Here is a 14,359-nt window from a genome sequence, read left to right as displayed (position 1 = left end):
AAATCCAATTCCAAGCGACCGAGTACTTACGATCGTGTATTTTCGAATTCCAGTTCGAAAAATCAATTGTACGAAGGTCGAATCGCTAAAATAAAATCTAGCGGCAAAAATAGCACAACGTAAAGTGAAACCGCCATACGTTCTTTCCCCTTTAATTATCTAATGAATTAAATTTATACCACGTGGCAAAATAACCAAGTGGATGGTCGCGTTTCATACTTTCGGCCGATAGTATAAATACACTAAATCAACCTCGTAGTGTTATTCGTGTGGACCGTGGCAGCGAGTAGCAAGTTCCAGCAGTTTCAACTAGCATCTTCTTTCCCTGCTTCGTGACCTCGTATTCCAGGCAAAATTTATCCAGGAAATATTGTTCTAGTTTCGGACTGTTCCGCGCTCATAATGCATCACGTCCGTAATACCTTTCCATGGTTGCGGTTCTAAAACGAAATATATGTGGGCACGAGATGTGGCATCGTCTTTATTCGCAGCTGAACGCCTGAGCATCCAGCAATGGTGTCGCGGTTACACTATCAGCGGCAAAGTGTATCCACCTGAATTTCCACAACGGCAGGCCTCTGCGGCTCATTTGTCATTGGAAATAATCAGACGATGCCGGTGTGCGGCTAGCCGCTTCGTTAATCCAATTTCCGCAATCCAGTTGAACCAAGGACGAGCAGGCGGGCACAGGGAAATTCCTGCGCGCGGATAATCGCAGCGCCTTACGGAGGAAATTTTACGAAAAGTTCACAGGTTGCCTCGCAGACTGGTCTGCCAACCCGATAGATATTTCCAGTGTAAAATAAAATGTTTCAACTCGAAAAATTCACGATTTGGGAAAGAAGTCTGAAAGGTTGCCTTTTCGCAGCAACCGTTTCCATGGTTTACGTGTCTAAGGTCGACTGGCAACTAAGTGATTACGGGGTTTGTCAATAGAAACTAATGTCAAAATCCGCAACCACTTAGTTACCAGCCCAATACATATTTCCAGTGTAAAATAGAATTTTTTTTAAGTAGGAAAATTCACAACTTGGGAGAGAAGTCTGAAAGGTTGCCTTTTCACAGCAACCGTTTTCATGGCTTTCGTGTCTACAATCACTTAGTTACCAACCCAATAAATATTCCCAGTGTAAAATAAAATGTTTATAATTAGAAAAATTCACGACTTGGGAAAGAAGTCTGAAAGGTTGCCTTTTCGCAGCAACCGTTTTCATGGCTTTCGTGTCTACAATCACTTAGTTACCAACCCAATAAATATTCCCAGTGTAAAATAAAATGTTTATAATTAGAAAAATTCACGACTTGGGAAAGAAGTCTGAAAGGTTGCCTTTTCGCAGCAACCGTTTTCATGGCTTTCGTGTCTACAATCACTTAGTTACCAACCCAATAAATATTCCCAATGTAAAATAAAATGTTTATAATTAGAAAAATTCACGACTTGGGAAAGAAGTCTGAAAGGTTGCCTTTTCGCAGCAACCGTTTTCATGGCTTTCGTGCCTACAATCACTTAGTTACCAACCCAATAAATATTCCCAGTGTAAAATAAAATGTTTATAATTAGAAAAATTCACGACTTGGGAAAGAAGTCTGAAAGGTTGCCTTTTCGCAGCAACCGTTTCCATGGTTTTCGGGTCTAAAATCGACTGGCAACAAAGTAATTGCGGGTTTTGTCATCAGGTAGTATTGACAAAATCCGCAACCACTTAGTTGCCAGCTCAATAGACATTTGCAGTGTAAAATAGAATGTTTTAAGTATGCAAATTCGCGACTTGAGAAATAAGTCTGAAAGGTTGCCTTTTCGCAGCAACCGTTTCCATGGTTTTCGTGTCTAAGATCGACTGGCAACTAAGTGATTGCGGATTTTGTCATTAGATGCTATTGACAAACCCCGCAATCACTTAGTTGCCAGCCCAATATAAGTCTTGCGAATATAAGTTTGCAACATGCTACACAAAATATCTGCAATACGTGTAGCTGTTATTTGTACATATTTGTTAAACGAGACAAATCTTTGTATCTAACTCTTACGATCCAGCTGCATCATTTTCTCGTACAGATTTCGTCGTCGACTGAGAACGCAAATATAAAAATGCAATTCCAAATATAAATCATTTTATCCATACAACTCGCAACGATCAAAGTTAACTACGTAGCTCGATAGAATTACATTTTGCTCGTCTCTAAGAATTGAACACGCTCAAACTTTAATCTCAACCATTTTTTTGGTATCTCTTATCATTTGCATCGAAAGAGATACAATTTTTCCTTAAAGCAAAAAACAAATTATGGTGAAATTTTTAACTAGGTTTCACCGATAATTCTGCAAAGTTTCATGAAAATCCGCGTGTCTCAGTCACCGGAATTCCCCTGTAAGTACAGAAACCAGAGCTTGCAACAGGAACTCTAACGCGTAATCGGTGGAACATGTACGTGGACCTGGTCGTACGTGCGCGATATTTAGGATTTTTTAAAAACTCGCAATCTGCAGAAACGTTAGCAAACACGTATTAATGACGTATTGAAATTTTCGCGACGAAACATTTGCTTATAGAGCGTCGTAAATCTGGCCGGAGTATTTAAAGCCACCCTGAAAGCTTTTCAGAGGTAAATACGCGTTTGGTATTATGTAGCAGACGTATTAAATATTAACAATCTACACAGTGGGAAAAGTCTGCGTGGGTGCAAGTGAATGGTCAGTGTTTCGGCGATAGAGTAGTCGTACACGGTGAATATTGCGGATTATATAGAAGCTGGCGTAATACTCATCGTGTCTGTTCGCTTTAAAAGTAGCACACTGGCCGCGCGCATATTCCTACACACTGATCGTTATCTATCGTCTGTGTGTGTACGTTTGTGTATTAACATGCACACGTATAAGGAAATACTCGTACGTGTCCATGGCCGCAATATTATGTTGCTTTTCGAAATTTGAGCCGGAAAGCTCCCTTTCGATGTCCTCTTCCTCCCTTTTCTTCGCGTTCCCAGTGGCTGCAAGAGTTGCAACTGAATTCAACGAAACCCGAGACGCGATTTAATTATACACATTTGAATTTGTTTCAGCTGCGTACTTCTAGGAAACTGATATTTCAGTACTTCGTAGAATACTTGTCTTTCTCTGCGAAACGATATCGCGTAAGATTATGGAATTGCCAAGGAACGTAAATACGTCACCATTGAAATTAACGTCGTTGTAATTTCGTTACGAAGATCGACATGTCTGCGACAACATGGAACTTGGAATTTTAGTATATTTTGATATTGAAGAGGACTCTCTTCCGTTATGTTTTCGATATTATACGATTTATTATATAAATTACGAAATTATACATAATTATATGTGTAATTATACCTGCTTGAATTTGAACATGTTCGAGCTGTGTATTGGCAACTAAGTGATTGCGGATGTTGTCATTAAGTGGTATTAACAACATCCGCAATCACTTAGTTGCCAAGCCAATACTTTTAGAAAATTGACATTTCAGTATTTTTTGCGTTGCACGTTTTGAGTAAGTGGCAATGAACGGTAATTAAATTCAATCAATTATTTGTAACTTATAATTTTTCAATTAAATCAATGTTAATTAGTTAGAGATAACAGTGAAATTACAGTTATGGTGGTATGGCCAGGATAATTCAGATTTCTGAGAAAAAAGTGGAATTTCTAATTTCAGTCTTTTAATATTAAAAGAGCTTTGTTCTCTCATATTTAGGAAATATATAAAAATTTAATAATAACCTAACTAAGAAAATATACTTGTTTATATATTTACAATAAATTTATTACAATAATAATTTATTAAATTTATTACAATAATATCGTCAGGATAATTCAGATTTTTGGGGAAAAAGTGGAATTTCTAATTTCAGTCTTTTAATATTAAAAGAGCTTTGCTCCTTTCACATTTAGGAAATAAATAAAAATTTCATAGTAACGCAACTGAGAAAATATACTTGTTTATATATTTACAATAAATTTATCAGAATGATAATGAAGATACAGGTTTCAGAAAAATTCCTCGATTATTAACGTTGACGTCAGAATCTTTTCTTAAACTAACAATAAATAAGGTACATTGAATTCGTTGAATATCGAATTGAATGTCCTAACTGTATTTATGCAAAATGTATTAAATGTCACAATTTAACACTTTTATTGCATGAATAAATTAGATTGGATTATTTTGTCTAATATAATGAGGATGTTATTTTAATATTCTGTGCAAGCTTCAAGTAGAAATGTCCAATATTAGTCTGGCTAATCTAATTTCACAACGAAAGAAAAGTACACTAAATTATTATTAATCCTTTATTTATTAATTCCACGCTCCGGTTTTATCAAAATAACTAACGTCGTACGTTCATTTTATAGTTTGCAAGGACTAAAAACGTCTACTCCTTCGTTATCTGTTAATTTCGGGATTACATGTAGAAGTCTCAAGTTAACGAGTGACCTGGTTAAAAACTTGACGACATCAACAATTCAAAGATTTGAGAAATTGGAAATTAATAAACCCGAAAACCCGGAGATTAGCGAGCTTGAAAATTTAAATATCAACGAATTTGGAAACCTGCATATTTGCGAATTTGAAGATTTTAAAGTTTAATAAAAATCCCCCTCCCTTCCCAAAATATCGATAATTATCGTAGATACGCTACAAAGTATTAGGTTGTCTGAAAAGTGTCTTTCTTTCGCAAACGTGCTTTTTACACTTCCATACAAACGTGAAAACCAAGTCTGTGAAATGTGTTTATCTGAACAGAAGAAAATGGATCGTACGTAATTCGAGAAAATAATATAAAACAAAAAAACACTGTGCGTCTATTATTTCCTCGTAGAACGAAAGAAACTTTCCGGACAACCTAATACCAAACAATTTTTATCTTTTTATACTTTAACGATTAACATTACACACCTGATTACTAAACAGCATCATTAGACATGTATATTGCATTTCGAAATTTATATATTTGTACATGAAAATTATATGTGAAAATAAATCTTCGAAAATATAACAATATTAATATGCAATATAATGTATATATATACACAAAAATTTGCATTTGTTCACCTGCCAATGATTTTCCTTCAATGCCAAAAATATTTCTGCTACCACATTGAAATTTCGTTAAACATGAATAATCCAGATCGTCCTACATTTTTCAGCGTAGAATCTTCCATACACCTCTCTTCTGCCGAAAGTTAATTGGAATTGATTGTCAGCGGCGACGAAAAACTTGCACAAGATCTCGTGATTAGCGTCGGCGAAGAAATGAAGCAAGACAAAGTCTCGGGATAATAGCCGGCCATAAATCATTAAAGTGGATGCAAGCAAGTTCTCGATCTGTCATCCTGCAATCTACATATTCACCTGGCCATTATTCATCCATTTACATACATCAAAAGTTCACCGTGGCCAGCCTCTATTAACGGAGGATACCATCGTAAGCTGGTGAATCGCTTCTTCGATGGCGACCAGCCACGTACAAATCGAAGTTTCGATATCACAAGGAACAGTCTCGTTGTTGCGGAAGGCAGCGAAGCCAATTCGAACCGTTTCAGAATTATTCCGTATATTCTCGCGCGTTACTTTCGTTTCACGAGCTATTTTTGTCTGATCGGTAAAAACGTCGCTAAGATCTGCAGATCGCAGTCGATAACGCACGTGAAATATGAGACCGACAGAGTGTAATACGATACGCCAGTGTATTACAGCTCGTGGTCTATTTTTCAATGTATACAACGTGTAACACGAGACACGAAATTGAAATCGCTCGAGACGTTGTTTTGGTGACGTTTTCATGCTAAGAACCTTAGACGAGAAAATTGAGAAACTGACGACGATTGGGTAAATTATTGAAACTTTATCAATATTATCGAGATTAATGTGTGTTAATTTCCAGATTTGTTATACTTTATATTAAAGTTTCCTGTGGCGAGAGTGGCGGAATATCGGTCAGTCAAATATCCGAACATATCAGATGTGGTTTGTTGCAATCTTTCCACGCAATTGAGTGATCTGTGACTACTCGCGATTCTTCTACTGAGACGTTCAGCGCAAGTGACAAGCTCGATTTCAGACAACCTGAGCGTTCAAGTATTTTTGTACGTCACTGTATATTTCTCCAATGTTTTCTCCACTGCGTAATAAATGTGATATAAAAATAGGAGAAATTCACGCAAGAAATAAAAAGCGTGAACGTGTGCGAGCAACAAAATTCTCAAAAATAAATCCTAAAAAGGAGAACGCTAAATTTTCACTGTGCCATGAAATACGTGTTCATTTCTTAAGCAGCCTGTATTATCGATTACGATCAAATAAAATTTATTCGACAAATCTATAAAAATCTTCACTTTTATAACAAATATACAAATATACGTAACTGCATATAGTAATTAATAATTGTCCAAAGTTTGTATATACAGAAGTTCCCGCTTGTAGCTAATCTTCCATTGTAGTTTCTAATACTACACTTTGTTGGTTTGCTACAATTTTTAATTCCCATTGTATGGTCCCAAGTGTTGTGGATTTCTACGATTTCTTCGCCATTTCTTTCTTCCATTGCACGAGCAAATAGTTTAAATAAAACGTCTTGCATATTCCCCTCTTATTCTGTAACATTAATCTTCACGTGTTACGCCATTTGTCCTATTGGCTGATTAATATTAACAGTAGTTGCAACTGGTCAGTCTTCAAACACCAGCAACGTTTGCTAACATAATCTATAGTTCTGACTAGTCAGTTTTTGAATTCTAATCTGCTAAGGCAATCCATGTTTCCATTTGCCTGATTTCTTGCTGTCCTTAACTCTGACTATGGTTTCTATTAGGTCGTCCGGAAAGTTTCTTTCGCTTCATAAGGTGATAGTATGTGAACAACAATTTCTAGTTTATATTATTTTATTGAGTTAGGTATGATCCATTTCATAATTTAATAAACTAATGTAAAACAAAAACCACTGTGCGTTTATTTCCTTATAAAACGAAAGAAACTTTTCAGACAACTTAACATTAGGTTGTTTTAGCCAGAGGCTAGGACTAAGCAACATTTCTGGGCTGTGTTCTTTAGGCAGTAAGGTTACCTTTCGCAAGGTCTTCATGTATCCTTGAGACTCTTTCGTATCTGCTTCTATTTGATATCAACCCGAGTTAACTTCTTTTCTTGTGAAAATTAATTTTGGAAACTTTGTACGGGTTCCATGTAAATTTCGGAAATTTTGTACAGGCTCCGTATTAATTCTGGAAACTTCGTACAGGCTCCATATTAATTTTGGAAACTTTGTACAGGCTCCATGTTAATTTTGGAAACTTTGTACAGACTCCATGTTAATTTTAGAAACTTTCTACAGGCTCCATATTAATTTTTCAAACATTGTACAGGTTCCATGTTAACTTTGGAAACTTTGTACAGGCTCCATGTTAATTTTGGAAAATTTGTACAAGCTCCATGTTACTTCTTAAAATTTTGTACAGGCTCCATGTTAATTTTGGAAACTTTGTACAGGCCCCATATTAATTTTTCAAACTTTGTACGGGTTCCATGTTAATTTTGGAAACTTTGTACAGGCTCCATATTAATTTTAGAAACTTTGTACGGGCTCCATGTTAATTTTTCAAACTTTGTACAGGCTCCATGTTACTTTTTCAAATTTTGTACAGGCTCCATGTTAACCTTGCAAGCTGAACACCATACAGAGCTCATTATAGGATCTGCCTGTATCATCGATGACTTTTGATGCTTGCACGATGAATCGTCGGCTGTCTCGTAGCGTGAAACTATCGTCGATGGCGTGAAACCGAAATAACGCGGACGTCCTTTCGAAGGACAAGAGCCACAAGCGCTAAAGAACACGTGAGGAGCACTCTGGACGCAGATGCAGATAAGAAACAAATTTTAATAAGACTCGGCTACCAGCTTGTGACGCGCGTCTCGTCGTCGGCCAGCTGACGTTTCGCGACGTAATCGACGTGATTGATTCGAGTATTCCGTGCGATTCAAAAGTCGGCTGACACGCCAGCAATCGTTGCGATAGATGGCGGCTGAGAATTTCGCGTCACCCAGTTTCCACCATCGTTTTCAGAAACTTAAATGGATCAGATATTTCAATACTCCGCCCAACTTTCTGTCAAATTTTACATTCTCAAGTTTCAGCTTCTCTCTTCCTCTTCTTTCTCCTGCTGTTTACCCAGCGATCGAGGACCACGCGACCATTCCAATCGTTTGATCCGCCTATCGTTTCAACCGAGTTACGCCAAGTTTCCAGCGTACGACACGGTATGAGCCGGAGCTGCGCTTGAAATATTCGAAACGCAGATAATACGCAGTCGCTGTGTTCTTTCGTGTTTGGCCGATGCTCCGAAAATCTCCATGATCGGATCCAATCGATCTCCAGCGATCCAGGTCAGCTTCAACGGCAGTTTCAATGCGAAAAAGGCGATAGCTAACAATAAGTTGCGACAAGGTATTAGGTACGAGACATCTTGAAGGGGATTTGTCAGAGATGGATGCGTATTTGAATTTGATAAGCATCCTCGAATAACAAATCTGACAGTCAGATTGGCCAGGGATAAACTTCTTTACTTGCGTCTGTTCAATTCTCTTTGCCAAGAACAATAACACATTTTTACACCACGTGATTGTATTTGTTAAAATATATTGCAATACGACATTGCCTCTCTTTGTCTTTCGTGCTTCCTTTTCAATCTTCTCTTTCTTTGTAGAACATTGTATATCCTCGTGGGCCAGCAGTGGCCCAAAATTTAAACGAAGAAAAATATCTATGGGTCCAAGTCATTTCTTACAGCTGATATTTCGTTACTCGCAGAGGCAAATGATTTTGTTCTATTACGTATACTACGTCTAGTTTATTAACATGTTGAGGCCGGCGTGCATCATCGGTGAGTCACGCGTGTCTGTCCCCTGAGACGGCGTGTGCCACCGGTGGCTCACACGAGTCTGGCCCGAAATTTAAATGAAGAAATTTGTTTATGGGAGTGTTGCGCAGCATCCATTGCTGTACATACAGTGGCGACCATAAATAATTATTTTTAGTAATATTTTTATTAAATAGTTATTTTTTAGAGATCAGAATATTGTAAACTGAATATAATTATTTCCTTTTTTTACGCTACTTTAAAAAAAAACAGAGGGCCGGCTGGCCCTTACAACGATCACAATATGTTGTTACCTTTTTCACTTTATTCGCGGTATAATCCCTACTTTTCATTCTAGCAATGCGATTATAACATCTAAACTTAATCTATGGCTGATATATCACAGCTTACATAATATCACAATGTCCGGAGCTGTAATTACCAGTCGCAGTTTCCCAATTTTCTTCGTACTTTACGTACATTACGATCTATAACCACGCTTCAACCAGTACCGATAAATCGGCTGTCGATCGTCACAGATTAAATCTTTTAATTTGCAAGATCAATCTATTGGCAACCGCAATTAAATTAGAAGACGTTCGTTTAATTCTTTTTCTAGAAATTTCTGAAATTACAATGTATAAGAAAGCAAAATGGACAGAGGAGAACTCGAATGCGGTTGTGAAGCTACTGCTCGAACATAAAATGTCCCGGAGACAGGCCGCTGAGACTTTCGATGTTGCAAGGCTGAGCAATGAGAATGTGAAGGCTGAGCACGCGTCGAATGTTCAAAGCGAGAAAATATTAATTTTGCTCGCTTGAAAAATTTTTTTTTAAACATTACTAGCCATTTAGATGGCAAAATCTATTAATTAAATAATTAGACGATAGTCAATTTCTGGATGGGCAATTTTTCGTTTACCTCAAATTCCATCTTTTCTCTTGCAACTCGTCGATTCTGATCGTTCAATTTCGCAAAAATAATTCTGCTTTTATCAAGTTGCATTTGTACTACCAACTCATTTTTCAAGTTCCGATTTGTACCCACACTGTTCCAAGACATAAAAGAGGAAAAAAAACTCAGGGCAAATATGACGGTACCATTTTCCTCTTCAGATTCCTCTTTTCTTTTTTTAAATAGAAAATTGGCCAAGAGGTGTATGTAAATTCGTTTCATCTCTAAAACGTTCTGACTGTGCAAAATGTTAAGCGTAGGTAAAAAATTCGTACACTTGGAATATACGTGACACTGTCTGTACGTGTCTCAGAAACTACCAGCGCGAGTCTCGCATAGCTGGCAGCGATATACACAGCGAGGTCGTAAATGAAAATGTTAAACGGTGACACCGATTGATCTAACCGCACTCAGGGTCGTTTGCATACCGTGACCAGGGTTGCCAGGGAATTCTTTACCGTCGACCTACCTACTCGCAAGAAAGAACTAGTTACGAGTTGACATGGTCGGCCCTGAACAAGACTCGAGCCGCTTATCTCCCCTAAAATGTCTCAACTTACGTGTTTCGCTCTTCAACCATGTTTTTCCTTCAACGCCTGACCGATTTTACGACCTCGCTACATCGCCTCCAGCTGCGCGGGTACATCGTCTCAAATAACAACAATGTTCGCGTAAGTATAATTTCCAAGCTTCTCAAATTCGGCGCGCTGTCACATTTGGTAAATTTATCTAACTTAATTGCTAAATAACATGCTACTCTCGTCATGTTCCATCTCTTTCGTTCGAAAAGCAAACGAGAAATCGTAAATTTGTATGGTCGAATGAACATGGCCATGTCGTTTGGTAGAAAACGAATAGAATATCTGTAAGAACGTTCCCATTGCGATACTAGCGACTCTGATGTATTGTTTCTTGTCCTGTTCGAGGACTGAGTCGAGCCGAATAGCATAGCTGAGTCGTAATAAGCAACCTACCGGGTGGGTCGCTTATTTCGAGGAAAAACTGTGCGTATAATCTTAAAACTTTGGCACACTGTCTAACGCAAAGCGACCTGGGGCAAAGTGAAACAGTGGAGGCTCGTTGCACTGGCAACGAGACGTTAACAAGCAGATTGATGGCAAGAATCGGGAAATCCGCAACGAGTTGACCGTATGTGTATTCCATGGTCCAGGTTGATGGTAAAACAGTGAGGAAAGGATTTGAGTGCGAGTGGTCTTGGGGGAATTAATTTCTTTTTCTCTCCTGCTTTATAAATTCTTTTAACGTTATTCATTTATTGTATGTTTTTACAATTTTCCGGATAGAAATTGTAAGAGAAAGGGTTTGAAACGTAAGAAATTGCTGCACCAAGAACACCGTTTCTCGATTAATTTCTCGAGAGCAAAGGGCCATGCACTGAAATCCTTTTGAGGCTGTTTTACCATCGAACCAAAGCAACGAATGTACGTACAGCTGACTGATTCGAGATATCGCAGTTCTTGCCATCTGGTCGTAAATTTCAATACGAAGTTGCATGATCCAAGAGAATCTGCTCTTGATTAACTCGAATGGTTAACGTGTTACGGTAGAACTTCATTTACGAAAACGAAATTCCAATTAACGTCCGGTTAAATGGGCTGCTGTCGATCGAATCTATTTATTTAATGGCAAATTCCTGCCATTTGAGGGGAAAATCGTAGTAATAAGCGGAATCAACAAACTTGAGTTATGTGAACTATTTGTTCGCAGATAAGTTCAGATAAGTGGAATTCTACTAATTTGCTGTCATTAATTATTTCATAAAATTATGGAATTTTCTGGAAGCTTAAATAATGCGCAATTCGTTTCGCCAATTATTGTTTCTGGAAACAAATACTTTTATCACGTAATCAGTTAACCAGTTGGCTGTTGCGATTCTTTGAAAACTGTGTACGTAGAGTGTGCCGAAAAAAGTAAGCGACAACGAGTATATTCGTCAGACAGAAAATATGTGTGGCTGTTATAATATGGAATTAAGTTTTAATTAAACGAATGTCTTATTTTTTAGTTTTATCATTGCAATTTACTACAATTACAAATTAAAACAGCAAATTCGACGAGTATACTCGTCGTAACGAAACATACTATCATTCCTTCGTGACGAGTGTACTCTTGAAAAACAGCCAACTGGTTAACATTCTGTTCAAATTCAACGAAGGATTTAACCATAAGCGCAGTGAAATTCTACGATTCTGTGAAAGCAACACACTGTCAAAAAAGGAGGGCGCGTAGAACCAGTCGATCATTAGGCGCGTCTGCGATACAAATACAATACGATTCGAGTAGCTTGCGTCGAGATAGCTGCGTCGCGCCGGTTAGTTCCACTGTGCCCATTTTTTTCCTTCCAACGACTGCCCTTTTTTTACCTTTCTTTTCCTTTTTTAATCGACAACCAGGCAACTCCGGTCGTTCGATCGCGGCACAGTTTCAATTGAATTACGCAGTATCGAGTATCGGGTCGCATGGCCGCTACGGCGAAAAGTTTCACGTGGGGATTGGACGTATGGACGAGTGTGGCACAGGCTTAACAACGTATTCCCCGATACCGATGTTGCGACACTTAACTAGCGATAGATCTGGCCGCGAATGTGCGGAATTGCCTTCTGCGTCAGCCCCATCGTTGACGATCATCCCTCTGCGTTTCTACGTTTCGAGCACGTTTCTACCATTTCTCCACGGTTAGATGCGGACACGTGTCATTTTTCTTCCTCCTGCCGCCCTTTTCTCCCATTTTTTGTTCCTTTTTTCTTTGTTTCTGTTTATCCAATATCCATGCCCGTGTTCCGCAGTGCATAGAATCTTTCGTTTGCAAATGGAAATTAATTCGGAATTCGGCGAGCTATCGGTCAGATTGCTGATGAATAAGCGACGAATTAATCATCAAAGAGGTCGATTAGCGAATGATGCTGAATTACTAGGGGCGTCAGAGGTGGCTCGCTTCTAAACGACTCACTTCTGTAGGCTGATCTATCAAACAGGTAGATGATACAAATAGTAGCAAATAATAATAATTAATATGGATTTGTAACCTTCAGCTATTATTATTTCTAATTATTGTAATTGTAATTACTTCGAATAGTCTATTACTTTCGCTACACACGTGTTTCGCTTATCTGCATGCCTTTTCTTCGTATTTTAAGAAAGTCGAGTATACTCGTTGTAACGGAAAATATTGCCGTTCCTTCGTGACGAGTATGCTCGTCGCAACGCAAGATATTGCCATTCCTTCGTGACGAGTATACTCGTCGTAACGGGAAATATTGCCATTCTTTCGTGGCAAGTATACTCGTCGCAACGCAAGATATTGCCATTCCTTCGTGACGAGTATACTCGTCGTAACGGGAAATATTGCCATTCCTTCGTGACGAATATACCCGTTGTAACGGGAAATATTGACATTCCTTCGTGACGAGTATACTCGTCGCAACGCAAGATATTGCCATTCCTTCGTGACGAATATACCCGTTGTAACGGGAAATATTGACATTCCTTCGTGACGAGTATACTCGTCGCAACGCAAGATATTGCCATTCCTTCGTGACGAATATACCCGTTGTAACGGGAAATATTGACATTCCTTCGTGACGAGTATACTCGTCGCAACGCAAGATATTGCCATTCCTTCGTGACGAGTATACTCGTCGTAACGGGAAATATTGCCATTCCTTCGTGACGAGTATATTCTTCGTAACGGAAAATATTGACATTCCTTCGTGACGAGCATACTCGTGAGAAACAGCCAACTGGTTAACATTTTGTTGAAATTCAACGAAGGATTTAACCATAAGCACAATCAAAATCTAGTTTATCATATAAATGAACTACTTTCTAAGGCAGATCTATGAAACAACGTTCGTAACGTTGTCACATTGCGCTACCCTTCGATTTACAAAGTTGATCAACGTGACTTCCGAATGCCAGGAAACATAAATATTAAACGGGTTGATTTAATTCACAGTTGTGATGGATGGTCCGTGTTTTAATTCGCAGACGCGGTTGAAAAATTCCTGAAAATCATTTACATCTGGATTTGACGAAGTAATAATTCAAGAGAAACAGTTTGTTCCCAATGTATCCGATCTATTACATCGCCTGCTATAAAATCTCTGTGCTGTTAAAGCATCAGATATAAATCGAAAACGACGTTGCCTGATAAATACCATTTATTTTCGTGTTCTCCGCGACAGCGACATTTATATGGTCATAAGTATATTGTACATGGAAAGTCTTGCGTTGGACACATATTCGACCTTGAAGGAAATTGTCCCCTTTAAACAAGGCGAAACATGTCGATATCAGACGAGCTTTCGTTAACAGATGACGCGAAATTGCCTCGTCTCACTTACGCTGCAATTGGGTCGCGGTCTCTCCAGTAAAATTCTCTTCGTTTGAAAATATCGCTTTTGCTCCAGCACATGCATGCATTATCCTAACTGGTGAATTTTAAATTGCTGCCTTCCCACCACAAGGGCTGTCGTGTTCAGACTGTAACGATGATACCATCTACTTTTACG

General features: G+C 38.4%; 2 long non-coding RNA genes across 2 annotated transcripts in view; one reads left to right on the top strand and one right to left on the bottom strand.

Moving 5' to 3' along the window:
• Positions 1-14,359, bottom strand: part of LOC126926057 (uncharacterized) — a 114,182-nt gene that overhangs the window by 22,162 nt on the left and 77,661 nt on the right. The window lies entirely within an intron of this gene.
• Positions 7,256-8,440, top strand: LOC126926064 (uncharacterized). Its single transcript, XR_007714246.1, has 2 exons — positions 7,256-7,378; positions 7,472-8,440. It is a non-coding gene; the product is annotated as an uncharacterized LOC126926064 (long non-coding RNA).

Source organism: Bombus affinis, chromosome 17 (assembly GCF_024516045.1).
Source record: "Bombus affinis isolate iyBomAffi1 chromosome 17, iyBomAffi1.2, whole genome shotgun sequence".
Classification (NCBI taxonomy): Eukaryota; Metazoa; Arthropoda; class Insecta; order Hymenoptera; family Apidae; genus Bombus; species Bombus affinis.
This window is presented reverse-complemented; position numbering and strand designations above follow the sequence as displayed.